We start from the raw sequence: 15,239 nt of genomic DNA on the forward strand, positions 1-15,239 counted from the left end.
AATACTTCCAAGCATTAGCATATGTACAAACCATAGCTTCGCAGCAAGAAGCATTTTTTAAGTAGATAGCTATGCATGAAAATCCCCATGTTAAAAATCTAAACATCAGTGTAGTGTAGGTCAAAATTCCTATCAACCATACAGACGGCCATTATTTACTATCGTCATCATCAGCCTATGTCCACTTACAATGGTATTATTTACATCATTTTACCAAAATGCAATGCAGAAGGTTATGTAGCAATATTGCCGAGAATATTTGCAGTGTCTGTTCATTCTTCATTGCTCCTTCGACTGCCGTCATTACTACGTGACATCTGGTGGAGGTGCGGGGTAGCCTTCCATGTTCCGGATGCCCCCTTCAAGTCGTGAAGCCAGCCCTCAGCGATTCGCAGCCGAGGACGAGCCAGCAGCTCAGCGAGTCAGCCGACGTCTCCAGGGAGAGGAGCCCGAGTTCGGCACCCTGCTGGACCAGACGAGACATTGAAAAGACGCTGCTACGAGCACCGCAACCTTGCCGAAGATGTCGATACCGACCATACTGCAGCAGCCGCGGGTGCCGCCAACTTTCAATGGATCCCTAGGCGAAGACCCCGAAGAATGGTTGGACCAATTCGAGCGCGTGGCGTCATTCAATAAGTGGGATGATGCGGCAAAGATTGGACACATATTTTTTCTCATTGGATGGCTCCGCACGCACGTGGTACGAAAACCACGAGTCGTCCCTTACGACATGGGAGCTATTCAAGAAAGAACTATTGAAGGTATTCACCAGTGTCGTGACGAAAGAAAGAGCCGAACGACTCCTCGAGTCCAGGATCCAGCTTCCGAATGAGCCCGTCCGTGGTTACGTCGAGGAGATGAAGCACCTATTTCGCCGCGCCGACCCCGAGATGACCGAGGAAAAGAAAGTTCAGTTTTTAATGCGCGGCGTAAAAGAACAACTCTTTGGCAGCCTTGTCCGCCAGCCGCCAAAAACAGTCGAGGAATTCATTCATGCAAGAAGCCTGCACGATTGAGAAGACCCTCAACGTCCGAGCTCGGCAGTATAATTGCCCTTCCTCTGCCTGTGCAATCCGTTCAGACACGACGGCCACCACCAGCGACAGCATGCAGGAAGTTATCCGCGAAATCGTCCGAGAGGAACTACGCCAATTACTGCCATCCTCCCCACAGCCACAAGCAGCGACTCTGATGGATGTGGTACGGGAAGAAGTGCAACAAGCACTTGGCACCCCGACGGTCACAGAACTCCAGGCCATGACCTACGCCGCTGCAGTAAGGACTCCTCAGCCCCAACGACAACCCCTGCATCCTGTCCGACATGAACAACTTGTTCCCGAATGCCACCTCCCTGCCCCCGCCCGCCCAGCCTACGATCAACGCTCAAGCCCCAGGAAATGCGACGCCTGGAGGACTTCCGACAACTGGCCGTTGTGCTTCCATTGCGGTGAGGCCGGCCATATTCTTCGTCACTGTCCGTACCGACGTATCGGTCTTTGAGGATTTGCCGTTAACACCCCATGACCAAGCTTCGGCCAACGTCCGCAGGAAATCGATGAGTACCTGCGTCGAGAGGAGTACACGCCAAACCGCTTTTCGCGCTCACCATCGCCGTCAACCTCGCACTTTGCGTCGCCACGCCGCAGCTACGCAGCCGCGGTACGTGGAAGGTCTCCCAGCCCCCGTAGGGAAAACTAAAGACCACAACCTCTGGAGGCGAGGTTGCTCACGAGCGAAACGCCAAAGATCCTCCACCGACCACGCCCCATGAAGACGCTGCACCCGCGACGCCGCATGAAGAAACTGCATTCGCTGCACCGATGCCGCACAAAATGACAACCCCGACCATGACACAAACTGCCTTCAAAACGACACCGCCACTCAGAAAAGCTTCGACCACACGCGACACGCATATGCGACGAAGCCGTGACCTGACGACGAGAGCGGCATGCAATGCAAGAGCCAGGATTTCCAACTTAGAGGTGACTATCGACGGCCGGAAAGTTACCACTCTAGTCGACACAGGAGCCGATTACTTGGTGATGAATTTAACATTCGCTGCGCAGCTGAGAAAAGTCACAACGGCTTGGGACGGCCCACAAATTCGCACCGCAGGGGGCCACCTCATTACGCCATCAGGACGATGCACAGCACGAGTGACTGTCAAAGGACATACCTATCCTGCGACCTTTGTTCTGCTACCGCAATGCTCCAGCGAAGTGATCTTGGGTATGGATTTCCTTAATGAGCATCAGGTGATCGTCAACCTGTGATCCAAGCTGATCCCGCTTTCAACGGACGAAGCCATCGCTTCGATGAAAACTCGGAAAAATCACGTTGCCCTGAGTGTCCTGGAGGAAGAAGTGAGCGTCCCCCCCCCCCGGTCAAGCGTTACCGTGACCGTAGGCGCCACGAAAGCCATTAACGCTGAAGCCATCATCGAGAGGAACATGCAGTTGCTTCTAGACCGAGGAATCAGCATCGCACATTTCCGCAATGGCCAGGCCGAAGTACTGCTGACTAACTTCAGCGAAGAATACCGGCACATTAACAGAGGAACGACGATTGCTTTCTCCGACGAAATACCCGACGTACGACACTCCTTCGCCCTCTCCAACCCCTCCGCAGAAAATTCGCCTGACCAAGAGAACTCGCCCACTTTCGACATCAACTCAGCCCTGAACCGGAACAGACAAGACCAGATCCGCAATCTGCTTCGAAGCTACAGTAAGTGTTTTTCGACTTCGCCGAAGGTCTGACAAACGGCAATTGCCAAGCATAGCATTATAACGGACCAACACGTCCGACCTCTCTGTCAAAACTCCTACCGTGTCTCACCGCGAGAACGACAAGCCATCCGGGACCAAGTCGAAGAAATGCTTCGCGACAACGTCATTCAGCCTTCAAACAGCCCACGGGTGGCACCAGTTGTTCTAGTGAGAAAGAAAGACGGTGCACTTCGATTCTGCATTGATTACCGCCGCTTGAACAACATAACAAAGAAGGACGTCTACCCCCCGCATCGACAACATACTGGACCGCCTCTGCAACGCCAAGTATCTCTCACCGATGGACCTCAAGAGAGGCTACTGGCAAATTGAGGTCGACGAAAGAGATTGCGAGAAGACAGCATTCATCACTCCGGATGGGCTGTTTCAGTTCAAGGTGATGCCATTTGGTCTCTGTTCCGCACCAGCGATGTTTCAGCGAGTAATGGATACAGTGCTGGCAGGCCCGAAGTGGCAAATTTGTCTGGTATATTTAGATGACGTCGTTGTCTTCGCCTCGAACTTTGAAGAGCACTTCAAAAGACTTCAAACAGTACTAGACGCCATCAAGTCGTCTGGCCTAACCTTGAAAGCAGAGAAGTGCCACTTTGCCTACGAAGAGCTGCTGTTTCTAGGCCACATTGTTAGCAAGGAGGAAGTATGCCCAGACCCGCAGAAAACAGCTGCTGTTGAACAGTTTCCACCGCCGGCCGATAAGAAAGCAGTGCGCAGATTTCTCGGACTGTGCACACTTTACCGACGATTTCTGAAAAACTTTTCGCGCATCGCCGAGCCCCTGACCCAACTGACGAAGGCAGACGTACCGTTTAAATGGGAAGCGCCACAAGCAGAAGCCTTCAAAGAACTTCAGCGTCGTTTACAGTCCCCACCGATCCTCGCGCATTTTGATGAAAATGCCGATACTGAAGTTCATACCGACGCAAGCAGCGTGGGCCTAGGCACCGTCCTCGTTCAAAAAAGCGACGGGCTGAAGAAAGTCATCGCATACGCTAGCCGTTCCCTTTCCAAGGCTGAGGCTAACTATTCGACAACTGAGAAGGAGTGCCTTGCCATCATCTAGGCTACGTCAAAATTCCACCCCTACCTGTACGGATGACCGTTCAAGGTGGTCAGCGATCACCACGCGCTGTGCTGGCTTGCCAATTTGAAGGACCCCTCTGGCCGACTCGCTCGATGGAGTCTGCGTCTCCTGGAGTTTGACGTCACTGTCCTTTACAAGCCCGGACGCAAGCACTCTGAAGCCGATTGCCTCTCACGAGCCCCTGTAGATACACCGCCGCAGGACGACAATGAGGACGCCTTCCTGGGACCCATCAGCCCCAGCTCTTTTGCTCAGCAGCAACGCTCGGACCCCGACCTAAAATGCCTAATCGAGTACCTGGAAGGCAAGGTTTCTTCACCCCCCGCTTCATTCAAGTGAGGACTGGCTTCCTTCTGTGTGCAGAATGAGGTCCTTGTGAAGACGAACTTTGCAGCGAGCAAAACAGCCTACCTCCTTGTTGTACCTGCTTGTCTCCGCGAAGAAGTTCTACACACTTCACACAACAAGCCGACAGCTGGACATCTCGGGTTTACTCGCACCCTCCGCCGCATTCAAGACAAGTATTACTGGCCCCGACTGTCTGCCGATGTCGCACATTATGTGAAAACCTGCAGAGATTGACAGCGATGAAAGACCCCTCCCACATGACCAGCAGGATTTCTGAACCCCATTGAACCTCCCTCAAGGCCCTTTCAGCCGATCGGCATGGACTTGCTTGGCTCTTTTTCAACGTCAACTTCTGGAAATAAGTGGATCATCATAGCGACCGACTACCTGACCCGCTACGCCGAGGCGAAAGCCCTACCGAAAGGAACAGCAGCAGAAGTCGCCAAATTTTTCGTGGAGTGCATTCTTCTTCAACACGGCGCCCCCGATGTGCTCATCACAGACAGAGGAACAGCATTCACGGCGGAACTAAGGCAAGCCATCCTGCATTACAGCCAAACCAGCCACCGGAGGACAACTGCATACCATCCGCAGACCAACGGACTGACCGAGCGCCTGAACTAAACCATCGCCGATATGCTCGCCATGTATGTCGATGCCGAACACAAAACCTGGGATGTCATCCTGCCTTACGTCATCTTCGCCTACAACACTGCAGTGTAGGAGACCACCCAGATGGCGCCTTTTAGGCTCGTCCATGACAGGGAGGCCACGACCACGCTAGACGCCATGCTGCCCAACGTTACAGAAGAAGAAAATGTCGACGTTGCCACCTACCTTCAACGCGCAGAAGCTCGAAGGCTTGCCTGATTACGGATCAAAGATCAGCAGCGAACCGACGCCAGACGCTACAACCTATGAAGACGCAACGCAGAATAAAAGTCAGGAGACCAAGTCTGGGTTTGGATGCCCATTCGCTGCCGTGGATTGAGTGAAAAGCTTTTGCACCGCTATTTCGGCCCGTACAAGGCTCTTCGTCGGCTAGGTGAACTGGATTATGAAGTCATCCCTGATGCAATGACTGCATCCCAGCGACGCCGCGTACGACCAGAAGTTGCCCATATAGTCCGTCTGAAGCCACATTATGCGCGCTCAAGGACGCTGCATTTCCATACTCTTTTTTCCCAAGATCCGTTTTATCTGTTACTAGTCGCATTATTTGTTTCACTGCATCGGGTGGATGCTTCTTTGAGAGGGGAGTAATGCCATGAATATTTGCAGTGTTTTTTCGTTCTTTAAATCTGCCGCCACACCACTTTATCGCTTTGTTTGCGACGCAAGATGCAACTAGATTTATCTCGATTGATAGCAGCCAGGCAGAGCTGATTCTATGTTGTTCCGGAATGTTCTAGTAACTTTGCACGCTTTATCTCGAAAGTTTACTATCAGCTTTAAATTGACCACGGCTGACAGCGGCGGGCATTCTGTTCGACAACCGCCGAGCACGCTTGTCGCTTCGCCGCCGCTGAGTGATTCAGTCCATTGTGAGCACAAGTCAGCCCAATAAACAGTTTTCTTTTAGAAGACCTTTTGTCTGTCTTCATCGCTCCTTCGACTGCCGTCACCACTACGTGACAATATACTAGAAAATCCTGCAGTGTGGCAGAGTGTACAATGAGAATTTTCACTAGCTACGCCCTTGGAGTAGAAAAAACAGAATGCTTGCCGCTTGCCATCCACTTACCAGCTCATTTTGGCAAAACAAGGCGAATGCTGAACGCAGCTTCTGTAAATTTCTTTCATCAACACTGATCCCCTGGAATGGACAATGACAGCGAGAGTGAGAGATGTCGCACAGAAGTATGTATACACCTTCGTGCACTCACAGGATAAGCTATAAGCATTTGCTGCTGGACTACAATGGTAACAGCCTCATGAAAGGTGCATAAGCAGCTATTTGTGATAAGACCAGGAGTAAGTTCACATTGATAATATCATATATACGGAACGACAGGAAACATCTCACATATTATGGCGAAATGACATGTTTTCACAAATCTCAGAAATAGCAGAGCTAAAGATAAAGATGGCTTTCAGAACTAACAGCAGCTGCATCACAAGGTATACCAAGTCAAGTAATGAGTACTACATTTCCAGCCAACCACAGAGCCCCCAGAGCAAATGCACACTACTGAAAATGCTTGGCTCAGATGTCAAAATGTGTCCCAGCTGGTTTGTAGTAGAGACCTCAAATATTTAGCCGTCCCCCTTTTGTTGCCGATGGTAGTGCAGAAGGCCTTTCGAATGACAGAACTGCAGAGGGTATGCCCCGGTGCATTTTGGATAATTTATTACAGCACTGTTTTTCTTCTAAAGTTTTGATTTTGGGTTTCCATATGCAGCGATGTCAAAGGACAGCGGCACTTTTGCTCCACTGCACTTTTGCTGCTCCATCGTCTGCTGCAAGCGCACACAGCCTCTGGTGGTTCTGTGTACTGCCCTGTGTCACAGAGTGAGGAAACCGAACCAAACAGTAGGAACAAAATGATGCTGCAATAAATTGTCTAAAGTTCAACCAGGGGTGTCTCCTCCAACCCTCCCATTTCTAAGCCTCGGCACACTGTTGTCACCAACAAACAGAAACTTAATATTTGTTGCCAATACTTCTTCAATGTCTTTACAGGAACTCTCACTAATGTGAAAGGGTTTATATCTTATACTAGCAAGGAAGGTAACGATGATCTGAATGACTAGTGATGAAGCAGTCATCAAGTGTTAGTCCATGCACACTTTTCCTAGAGGCGAAGATATTCTACAGCTCTCACATTGTGGTTAAATCAGGCTTACAAAGCTTTAAACAAGTTTCTCTCATGCAAATACTACTGAGCGAAAACAAAAAAAAAGAAGTTTGCTATGCACTGCTCACCTCCATCGTCTCATCATCAGTGAGCGAAGATGAACACTGCAGCATGAGTTCCACGGCAAGGCTGAAAGCAAGGCATGTGAAACTATAAGCACTTGCGGCTGGACTATGTGGTAACCGCCTTATGAAAGGTGCATAAGCAGCTATATGTGATAAAACAAGCAGTAAGGTCACTCTGATAATACCTACTAATATATATATATATATATATATATATATATATATATATTCGCAGACAAGTTAAAGGAAATGAGGGGCCCGTTTGACAAATTTATGAAGGGAGCCAACAGTCACCGAAACCAAGGTGCATAGGGGAACGTTAATTTTTTTTTAATGTGTTATGCTTATCAGCGGGATAATAATACTTAGATTAATAAATCGCTTAAAGAAAATTACTTATAAAGCAGCAGAAAAAACAACCATGCCGCCGGTGGGATCCGAACCCACGACCTCCGAATATCGCGTCCGGTGCTCTTACCAACTGAGCTACGGCGACGGCTGTCCAATCTGCTGCTCTCGTGGGAATTTATGTTTACTGGGTGTAAGCGAGCCTTGAGAGTGTTCACCAGCGCCACCCTCGACCATAGCGGCGGACGTAGCGCGTCCTGTAATACCGCGAGCGTGACGTAGAACGTCATCTAACGGCGAGGGCGGAAACTGTGCGAGAGCCCTCTTATGCTACCTATGACATCAAGACTGCCAGAACCGAGACCCTCGTTAAGCTATTCGCAGACAAGTTAAAGGAAATGAGGGGCCCGTTTGACAAATTTATGAAGGGAGCCAACAGTCACCGAAACCAAGGTGCATAGGGGAACGTTAATTTTTTTTTTAATGTGTTATGCTTATCAGCGGGATAATAATACTTAGATTAATAAATCGCTTAAAGAAAATTACTTATCAGGCAGCAGAAAAAACAACCATGCCGCCGGTGGGATCCGAACCCACGACCTCCGAATATCGCGTCCGGTGCTCTTACCAACTGAGCTACGGCGACGGCTGTCCAATCTGCTGCTCTCGTGGGAATTTATGTTTACTGGGTGTAAGCGAGCCTTGAGAGTGTTCACCAGCGCCACCCTCGACCATAGCGGCGGACGTAGCGCGTCCTGTTATACCGCGAGCGTGACGTAGAACGTCATCTAACGGCGAGGGCGGAAACTGTGCGAGAGCCCTCTTATGCTACCTATGACATCAAGACTGCCAGAACCGAGACCCTCGTTAAGCTATTCGCAGACAAGTTAAAGGAAATGAGGGGCCCGTTTGACAAATTTATGAAGGGAGCCAGCAGTCACCGAAACCAAGGTGCATAGGGGAACGTTAATTTTTTTTTTAATGTGTTATGCTTATCAGCGGGATAATAATACTTAGATTAATAAATCGCTTAAAGAAAACTACTTATAAAGCAGCAGAAAAAAAAACCATGCCGCCGGTGGGATCCGAACCCACGACCTCCGAATATCGCGTCCGGTGCTCTTACCAACTGAGCTACGGCGACGGCTGTCCAATCTGCTGCTCTCGTGGGAATTTATGTTTACTGGGTGTAAGCGAGCCTTGAGAGTGTTCACCAGCGCCACCCTCGACCATAGCGGCGGAAATAGCGCGTCCTGTAATACCGCGAGCGTGACGTAGAACGTCATCTAACGGCGAGGGCGGAAACTGTGCGAGAGCCCTCTTATGCTACCTATGACATCAAGACTGCCAGAACCGAGACCCTCGTTAAGCTATTCGCAGACAAGTTAAAGGAAATGAGGGGCCCGTTTGACAAATTTATGAAGGGAGCCAACAGTCACCGAAACCAAGGTGCATAGGGGAACGTCAATTTTTTTTTAATGTGTTATGCTTATCAGCGGGATAATAATACTTAGATTAATAAATCGCTTAAAGAAAATTACTTATAAAGCAGCAGAAAAAACAACCATGCCGCCGGTGGGATCCGAACCCACGACCTCCGAATATCGCGTCCGGTGCTCTTACCAACTGAGCTACGGCGACGGCTGTCCAATCTGCTGCTCTCGTGGGAATTTATGTTTACTGGGTGTAAGCGAGCCTTGAGAGTGTTCACCAGCGCCACCCTCGACCATAGCGGCGGACGTAGCGCGTCCTGTAATACCGCGAGCGTGACGTAGAACGTCATCTAACGGCGAGGGCGGAAACTGTGCGAGAGCCCTCTTATGCTACCTATGACATCAAGACTGCCAGAACCGAGACCCTCGTTGGTAGCATAAGAGGGCTCTCGCACAGTTTCCGCCCTCGCCGTTAGATGACGTTCTACGTCACGCTCGCGGTATTACAGGACGCGCTACGTCCGCCGCTATGGTCGAGGGTGGCGCTGGTGAACACTCTCAAGGCTCGCTTACACCCAGTAAACATAAATTCCCACGAGAGCAGCAGATTGGACAGCCGTCGCCGTAGCTCAGTTGGTAAGAGCACCGGACGCGATATTCGGAGGTCGTGGGTTCGGATCCCACCGGCGGCATAGTTGTTTTTTCTGCTGCTTTATAAGTAATTTTCTTTAAGCGATTTATTAATCTAAGTATTATTATCCTGCTGATAAGCATAACACATTAAAAAAAAAATTAACGTTCCCCTATGCACCTTGGTTTCGGTGACTGTTGGCTCCCTTCATAAATTTGTCAAACGGGCCCCTCATTTCCTTTAACTTGTCTGCGAATAGCTTAACGAGGGTCTCGGTTCTGGCAGTCTTGATGTCATAGGTAGCATAAGAGGGCTCTCGCACAGTTTCCGCCCTCGCCGTTAGATGACGTTCTACGTCACGCTCGCGGTATTACAGGACGCGCTACGTCCGCCGCTATGGTCGAGGGTGGCGCTGGTGAACACTCTCAAGGCTCGCTTACACCCAGTAAACATAAATTCCCACGAGAGCAGCAGATTGGACAGCCGTCGCCGTAGCTCAGTTGGTAAGAGCACCGGACGCGATATTCGGAGGTCGTGGGTTCGGATCCCACCGGCGGCATGGTTGTTTTTTCTGCTGCTTTATAAGTAATTTTCTTTAAGCGATTTATTAATCTAAGTATTATTATCCCGCTGATAAGCATAACACATTAAAAAAAATTAACGTTCCCCTATGCACCTTGGTTTCGGTGACTGTTGGCTCCCTTCATAAATATATATATATATATATATATATATATATATATATATATATATATATATATATATATATATATATATATATATATATATATATATATATAGCACCTACGAAGCATGGAAATGGTGACTTTGGAAAAAATTCGGCAGGACTTAGTGCCTGTCGGTTCCCACGGCCGCCATCTGATGGCCGCCATCTCGGTTTTATTTGAAAGCTGGGCCCCTTCCCCACTGTATTACTCCCTACTGTGAAATATTTTTGGAACGTACGAATTCTGCTATTTTTGAGGTCTCTACAACGACCTCCGAATGGCTTACGGGTGCACTTCAAATGCAATTTTGTTGTCACCTTCGTGTTTTTGCCAACATGACTAGCCTTACAGGAGTTTTTATTATGATTTGATGGTGCAATTTAAATTAACCTTATACCACTAGATTCATAAATAAATAAACTATGAAGCTATGCTGGTTTTGTTTGGCTTAGTCAAACATTTAAAATTTTGTGAACAATGTCATTAACTATACTTCTTAATTATGGTGCTTGTACAAAATTTAACATTTTTATAAGATTATATGCTTCATCAACAGTATAATTAGCATTCCTCCAGATGGCAGGCCTTTGGCTGCAGCCTCATTTCAATCCAAACCAAAAATGCAGAAAGAAAGTGTCTTAATGACACGTAAGAATTTAACTAATTAGGCTTGTTATTTTCCTATAATATGGAACCTAATTGAGCTATACTGAAACTAATTATATTTTTGAAACTAGGAAGAAGGAACACATTTACATATCCAATTTAATTATGATATCTTTAATAATAAAAATGTTTATTTCAAGACCCACGTATCCCCTTAAGTGCACTCAGAGTCCCAATGTCCTGGCTTAATTTGCTGCTCATGATGCAACATTCTTCAATGTACTCCTTCATGATATACTCAACACTGTAGCACTGGGCAAGGCACCAATGTTTGAATGCAAAAATTTCTAATGAAGGATCGCAATAGACAAATGCACTGACTAAAAGTAAGTGACACCATGCAAACAAATAAGAATGTTAAAAGTACAAGGATTGGTTTGGTTTATGTGGATTTAATGTCCCAAAGTGATTCAGGCTATTGAAATTAAAAGTAAGCACACATTTATTACACATTTATACTGTGGACCTATTGAGAGGTAGTCCTGCGAGCACTCTTTTTGTCCTCCGGGCATGTCAGGCTGCTCCAGCCTCACCCTGGGGTGACGCAAGCATGGAATTTCTTTTTTTGCCATCTTACTTTTGCAAGAAAAAATGCATATGCAATACCAAATAAAAGTGAACTAATTGGGCTGTAAATTCATCTAGCATTCCAGGCAGCTGATCGAAAAATGATACTCACTACTCTTAAAGACAAACAGCTGCTCCTTAAAGTGTCATACAAAAATGCACTTCTCGAAGATCGGTTTCATATGAAAACGTACTTCGCAAAGATCAGGCTCTGATTCTAAAAGTGGGATCAAATTAATCTGACCTTGCGAGATCTTCCAATTCAGTGGAAGTTGCAGGGAAGCACCATTTTCAGTAATAGCTGTGAGATAAATGCTCTCAAAATAATTTTGTCGTTCAGCTTTCTTAACTGATTAAATGATACTGGCTGCTTGCTGCTAAACTTCGTCCACCCTCTTCCGCGATCGGTGCTTTCTGAAGGTAAACGACAGATGGCTAGGCTGAGATTGATCGTAAATTGCGTCAGAACGGCTTTTTTCTTCAATGCAGATGCATCCTTATTTATCTTCTTGACATCACCGTTGATTATGTCTCTATTTTTTTTAGGTTAAGCCATTGTTTCACTTAATCACATATATTGCGTGGAGGATAAAACAGTACCACACCAAATAAATGCTCGGAAGTTTGATGAGAATAACACTTCCTGATAGGGAGCAGCTGCATATGCATGAGCAGTCGTGGTTAACCGTGCTGTTCATGACACCTTTCAAACTTCTCCTTGATGGATATCCACTGGTGAAGGAGATCAACTAGCCATTACTGAAAGCCATGAATGGAATGATAAGTCAAGAAAAAAAACTGCCAGATGCACAACAAAGCATTCTACCTCCGCATCCAATAAGGTGCTCGCTGTCGCCCACGCCGCATGACTGCCACGATGACGCAAGCATCAACTGCAGTGCTCTCACACTCCCTAGAAGCAAGTCACGCCCTGCTCTGGCTGAGAGTTTCGAAACTGAAGCATATCTATAAACGTTGACTTGTATAAGAAGAAACCTCGCCAGAAGGCTAGTGCAGAAGTGCAGAACTCACGCAGCACGACGTGAAATCAAATGCCGAAGTGCAGGTGGCCCTAGATGCACTGACAAATCAAGAGCAAGAGTGCTGCACCGCTTGAACTGGTGCAGAAAGTGCAGCCAAATTGAGAAGACCTTTCATGTTCAGCATGCAAAGGAAGCATCAGCCCTGCAGCCACAAGGACAACAGGTGTTTTCAGTTTTGGTGAAAAACTGCATGTGCAGCTCCACCTAAGCAAATCTGAAAATGACTATTATCAACAATTTTGATGCAGCCAGTTTCACTAACTGCCCAAATGAGGATACAACATGTAGGTGGTGCATCGTCCACAGTGACATGCACATCTGCATCCACAAAGTTTTTCATACATTCTATCATTAATTCAGTTGCTTGTGGCCAGCCCAGATCAATGCATGAGCACAACACAGCCATTTCAAGCCTTTGAGCAAGTCTAAAAATGCAAAAGTGGCACTGCTGAGCACACAACTTTACATCCTGCAAGCATAGCAGTACAGTAAAAGGTCATTAAATCAAATTTCACGGGACCGGGAAAAATGTCTGAATTATCCAAAGTTCAAATTATTGAATTACCTCGAAAAAAACCGACAAGAACCACTTGCATTAAGACAAATTTATTTAGTAAAAAAATTGGGCAATGGTAGCCTCCTTTTGAGATGGGAACAGCGCGACAATGACTATTTTTCGCATTTCTATTAAAACCTTATTGCGTTCACAACAGAACTGCTCCAAAATGGCAAGAGCCCTTGCAGCATCCTTCAGGGTGCATTGCGGTAGCGGTAGAGCTTCACAAGTGGCTGTGAAAAGGCTTCACCTATGGCTGCTGGATAAGACGCGTGGCCGTGCTTCTGTGTACAAGCAGCAAATGGTGTGTGACAAGTGCGCAATTTTGGCGCAGTAGAAGAACCATGCAAATGAAAGAGTGAAGCTTGTGGCGGCGCTAATCTACGTCTAAAACTGTGAACAATTGGGCTCGATTGGATGGCTGATGCGTGGCCCATAGCCGTCGTCGATGTAGGCTTGACGCGAAGCTCCACAAAGAAAGCCGAAAACTACACGGTCAGACAATTCTTGGAGACGGGGTCGTCCAGTTTTCGTCATGGCTGCCATTGCATGCATGGCAGAGGGGTGTGGGCAACTCTGCAGCATGCAGCTCAGTTTTGAGTAGGGCTATTGTAATGACTGCTTGCTGTGTCAGTCATTCCTGGATGCTGCCTCGGGAGCCCGCTTGAATTAACGGCCGAATTAGAGAGCGTTCAACGCCACAGACTTCCATGGGTGCTTGCCAAGACCGCACCAGCAATTCAAATTAACCAGATTTTACAATTAATGAGTGTAAAATTAATGAGCTTTTACTTAGTAGTATGTGGGGCTTAACGACACAAAGCAACAAATGGGCTATGAGGGATGCCATAGCAGAGTGCTCAGAATTAATTTAGAACCCCTGGGGTACTTTCACTGAAATGTGGCTGCAACACTTAGAATTTGATCCTGTGACCTTGGGATCAGCAGCTGAGCAACATAGCCACTGAGCCACCATAGCAGGATTGGATTGGAGCAAACTTTATTTGTGCCTGCAGTTGGGCGCTCGCGCGCCCCGACGAGGGCACAGCACGCACATCCTGCAAACACTTATGAGCAAATAAACTCACTGTCAACCCAGTGATGTTCACTCTGTATCAAAGAAAACTGAGGGAAAACAATAAATATAGCAAAAGTTTCACACACAAAGGTGCACTGACCTTGCATCACGTGCGGGTGCATGGACTGAACGAATGCAAACATTGCCGTTGACACGGGAAAAGAACAATGGTGTTCCCTCATAGCAGCCTGCAAACCAAAAGAATGAGAAGCACCTGTTGCTAAAAAGAAGTGGCACATCCAAACATCTAGTCATTATTTTCATCATTTAGAAAAAATGAAAAGGAAGATGTGGTTTGGCACATGTGGCACAGTTTACAGCTGGTGCCACTGCAAGCACTGCAATAGAAGGGCATATACCTGCAACAATCACAATGCTATTGTTAAACGGTGAAGAGAGTGAAAACACACAAAGAAAAATGCATGACTTTTCCTGCTGTTTTCAGCACTATTACTGGCTCTACTGTGTGCATCTAGACATGGCATGTTGCTTGATAACTGTAGCAGCCACAAAAAACTTGCCATAAAAAGAAACAGAAGTCTGTTTATATTCAGGTCAGCTCTTGCACTTCAATACAAATTTTATTACACTGATAAGCCAGCCCAAGCTGTTGGAACTGAATATTTCGCGTACCTCATTGGTGCTGTCGTCTCACCTGATCCTAGAAGCTTGTCTTTCTTGAACTCAATAACATCCAGGTCATCCACATCGCTGTCAGCTGAAAATAAAAAATAAAAACATAAATAAACCTTCCTGCCCACTCAAGCAAAAGCACACTATTGACTGCAGACCACGCAGGCAATGTTAACTAACTGTACAGCGGAAGACATTTAATTTCAATACTCCCGTCGAACCTTAGCATTATTGTTTCATACTTTTCTAAGGTTGGAGCTCATCAGAAAACAAGGAACAGAGACAGAAGTGGATGGCAGTATATGTAGGACAAACTGGTCATTGCATTAATGACCTCCTTCGTGAACATAAACACAACGTAGAGAACAAGAATGAACAAGACGAACTGCTTGTACTACATTATAACACATGC

The 15,239-nt window shown here is 47.1% G+C and overlaps 1 pseudogene across 1 annotated transcript in view; it reads right to left on the bottom strand.

The window, feature by feature from the left end:
• LOC144115331 (nuclear pore complex protein Nup133-like) overlaps positions 1-15,239 on the bottom strand; it is a 39,340-nt pseudogene that overhangs the window by 11,475 nt on the left and 12,626 nt on the right. Inside the window, exons 8-11 of the transcript XR_013311363.1 lie at positions 14,850-14,912; positions 14,295-14,382; positions 7,148-7,208; positions 5,966-6,037 (exon numbers count right to left, since the gene is read on the bottom strand). The product of XR_013311363.1 is annotated as a nuclear pore complex protein Nup133-like (transcript). The remainder of the gene's footprint in view (positions 1-5,965; positions 6,038-7,147; positions 7,209-14,294; positions 14,383-14,849; positions 14,913-15,239) is intronic.

Source organism: Amblyomma americanum, chromosome 1, assembly GCF_052857255.1.
Source record: "Amblyomma americanum isolate KBUSLIRL-KWMA chromosome 1, ASM5285725v1, whole genome shotgun sequence".
Lineage (NCBI taxonomy): Eukaryota > Metazoa > Arthropoda > Arachnida > Ixodida > Ixodidae > Amblyomma > Amblyomma americanum.